This window comes from Lynx rufus, unplaced genomic scaffold, assembly GCF_022079265.1.
Source record: "Lynx rufus isolate CCGP_SWC_20201006 ecotype Redwood Valley unplaced genomic scaffold, mLynRuf1.p SCAF_7, whole genome shotgun sequence".
In the NCBI taxonomy this organism is placed as follows: domain Eukaryota; kingdom Metazoa; phylum Chordata; class Mammalia; order Carnivora; family Felidae; genus Lynx; species Lynx rufus.
Genome location: NW_025814889.1, coordinates 71,149,312 through 71,153,373, shown reverse-complemented (window position 1 = coordinate 71,153,373; position 4,062 = coordinate 71,149,312).

Below are 4,062 nucleotides of genomic sequence, written 5' to 3'. Positions count from 1 at the left end.
TCATTATTAATGGTTCATTGCTATTATAAATGTCTGGACCATTGAAAACAATCAGAAGATCTGTGGAATCAAGTTGATTATTTGTTAATTATTGTTTTAGATGAGAGTATCTCATGAGATGATTTTTTCCCCTAATTTCATCAGAGGAATGAAATCTTAGCATTAATTTTGGAAATTCATTGCTATTGTCTCCATATTGACTATTTTTGAGATTTGGATTTGAATGATTAAAAAAAAGAATTTGATTAAAAAGCCATTCCTATTTATGGCCACTCTTATAGCACAAACTATAAAAGAGTATGAGGAGAGGTGGGTCAAAGAATACAAACTTTCAATTATAAAATGGCTGAGTTATTGGATCTAATGCACAGGTTGATGAGCATAGTTAATAATACTGTGTTGTATGCTGAAATTTGCTAACAGAGTGGATCTTAAACATGCTCACCACACCAACAAATCAAAAAAGGTAGTGATGTGAGGTGATGGCTGTGCTAATTAGCTTGATTGTTGTAATCAGTTCACAATGTATATGTAAATCAAACCACACATTGAACACCTGAAGTATGTATAATTTTATGTTAACTAGACCACAAGAAAGCTGGAAAAAATTAAAATACATACTCATAGGCATAAATCATTTTATTTCACTTTGCAGATAATGCAGCTTTTATAAATTGAAGATTTATGGCAACCCTGGGTCGAGCGAATCTATTGGCACATTTTTCCAATAGTATTTGCTCACTTAGTGCCTGTCACATTTTGGTAATTGTTGCAATATTTCAAACTTTTAATTATTATTGTATTTGTTATGGTGATCTGTGGTCAGTGACCTTTGACGTTTCTGTTTTGTTTGGGGGCATCATGTACGGTACCCATATAAGACAGGGAACGTAGCAACAAATGTTGTGTGTGTTCTGACTGCTCTACTGACCTACTGTTCCCCCATCTCTCTCCCTCTTCTAAGGCCTCCCTACTCCCTGAGACACAACAATATTGAAACTAGGCAAATTAATAACCCTACAATGGCTTCTAAGTGTTCAAGTGAAAGGAAGTGTCCCACATCTCTTACTTTAAATCAAAAGCTAGAAATGATTAAGTTTAGTGAGGAAGGCATGCCAAAAGCCAATATAGACCAAAAGCTAGACCTATTGTACCAAACAGCCAACTTGTGATGCAAAGTATAATTTCTTGAAGGAAATTAAAAGTGCTACCCTAGGGGTGCCTGGGTGGCTCTGTTGGTTAAGTGTCCAACTTCAGCTCATGATCTCATGGTTTGTGAGTTTGAGACCCACGTCGGGTTCTGTGCTGACAGAATGGAGCCTGGAGCCTGCTTTGGATTCTGTGTCTCCCTTTCTCTCTGCCCCTCCCCCACTCACGCTCTGTTTCTTTCTGTCAAAAATAAACATTAAAAAAATTTTTTTTTAAGTGCTCTTCTAGAGAATACATGAATGATAAGAGAGTGAAACAGCCTTATTGTTGGGATGAAGAAAGTTTGAGTGGTCTGGAAAGAAGATCAGACCAGTCACAACATTCCCTTAAGCCAAAGCCTAATCCAGAACAAGGTCCTAATAACTCTCTTCAACTCCATGAAGCTTGGGAGAGGTGAGGAAGCTTCAGAAGAAAGGTTTAAAGCTAACTGATGCTGGTTTCTGAGGTTCAAGTAAAAAAAACAAACAAACCCATCTCCATGACATACAAGTGCAAGGTGAGGCAGCAGGTGCTGATGTAGAAGCTGCAGCAAGTTCTCCAGAAGATCTAGCCAAGGTAATTAATGAAGGTGGCTACACTAAACAATACATTTTCAGTGTAGAGGAAACAGCCTTCTTTTGTAAGATGTCATGTGGGACTTTCATAGCTAGAGAGGAGAAGTCAATGCCTGGCTTCACAGCTTCAAACGACAGGCTGACACTTGTTGGAAGCTAATGTAGCTGGTGACTTGAAGTTGAAGCCAGTACTCATTTACTATTCCAAAAATCCTAGGGCCCTTAAGAATTATACTAAATCTACTCTGCTTAGGCTCTATAAATGGACCAATGAAGCCTGGATGACTGCACATCTGTTTACAACATGTTTACTGAATATTTTAAGCCCACTGTTAAGACATACTGCTCAGAAAAAAAAGGTTCCTTTCAAAATATTGACATTTCATTGGTCATTGACAATTCCCTTGGACATGCAAGAGCTCTGATGGTGATGTATAAGGAGCTTAACGTTGTAGTCATGCCCGCAGCCCATGGATCAAGGAGTAATTTTGACTTTCAAGTCTTATTATTTAAGAAATACATTTCATAAGGTTCTTCTGCCATAGATTCTTCTGATGGATCTGGGAAAAGTAAACCGAAAACCTTCTGGAGAGGGTTACCATTCTAGATGCATTTAAAAACATTTATGATTCATGAGAAGATGTCAAAATAATATTAACAGGCATTCGGAAGAAGTTGATTCCAACCCTCATGGGTGACTTGGAGAGGTTTAAAACTTTGGTGGAGGAAGTGCAGTTGTGATAGAAAGAGCAAGAGTAGAAGTGGAGTCTTAAGTTGTGACTGAATTGGTACAATCTCATGATAAAACTTAAACAAATGAGTTGCTTCTTATGGATGAGCAGAGAAAGTGGTTTCTTGAAATGGAATCTACTCCTGATGAAGGTGCTGTGAAGATTGTTGAAATGACGACAAAGGATTTAGAATATTACATCAACTTAGCTGATAAAGCAGTGGAAGGGTTTGAGAGGATTGACTCCAATTTTGGAAGACATTCTACTGTAGGTAAAATGCTATTAAGCAGTATTGCATGCTACAGGGAAATTGTTTGTGAAAGGAAAAGTCAATCAATGGGGAAACTTCATTGTTGTCTTCTTTTTAGAAATTGCCACAGCCACCCTAACCTTTAGCAACCACCACCTGATCAGTCAGCAGCCATCAACATGGAGGTGAGACCTTTCACCAGCAAAACGATTGTAACTCCCTGTGAGCTCAGATGATAGTTAGCCTTTTCTAGCAATAAAGTATTTTTAAATTAAAGTAAGTACATTATTTTTTAGACATAATGCTATTGCACAGTTAATAAACTACAGGATAGAATGAACATAACTTTTATATGCATTGGCAAACCAAAAAATTTATTTGACTCACTTTATCGTGATACCTACTTTATTGTGATGGTCTGGAACCGAACTTTCATACCTCTGAGGTATGCTTGTGTTTTGAAAGTGAAAAAAAAAAGGACTACAGATAGCTGAGATCTATGAGCATTTTATATAGGACCAGAAAGCGGATAGAGCAATAAATGCTTTAGAATGTCTTAAATTTCTCTTAATTATATGTCACAAAAGTAAGGCAAAACATATATCAATTGTTCCTATTACCTGCGTGGTTTTCATAGAACATAACGAGAGAAATTAAAAATTAAAAATTTTTAGTTGGCTAGCTAGCAAACCAGTGGGTCAGAAATATGGTTCAAAAAACAGTTGTTCTTTCTAGAAGAATTCAGTTTCTTGTGGTTTTACAACCCAGGTCCCAGTTTTTTATGCTGGCTAACAGCTGGAAGGTAGCCCTTAGCCTAGAAGGCCACCCGTAGATCTTAGCCAATGTGGCCTTCTTACAACACAGTAGCTTCCTTCTTCAAGGCCCACAGGACAATGTCTCAGACTTCTTGTAAGAAACCATCTTATTAGGTCAGGCCTACCCAGCACAGTCTCTCTGTTGATACTCAAAGTCAGCAGATTAGGGGCCTTACCAACATCTGCAAAATTCCTTCATTATGGAATATGTTGCCATATAACATAATCTAATAATGACCATATCATCAGGTAATATTTGGTTAGTGGTGAATGCTTAAAATAGTACATTGTGGGGCACCTGGGTGGCTTAGTTGGTTAAGCGTCCTACTCTTGATTTCAGCTCAGATCATGATGTCACCGGTTCAAGAGATCAAGCCCCATGTCAGGCTCTGTGCTGACTGTGCGAAGTTTGCTTGGGATTCTCTCTCTATATTTCTCTCTGCCCCTCTCCCACTCATGCAAGCTCTCTCTCTCTCTCAAAAAACACACTGTGAACACGATCC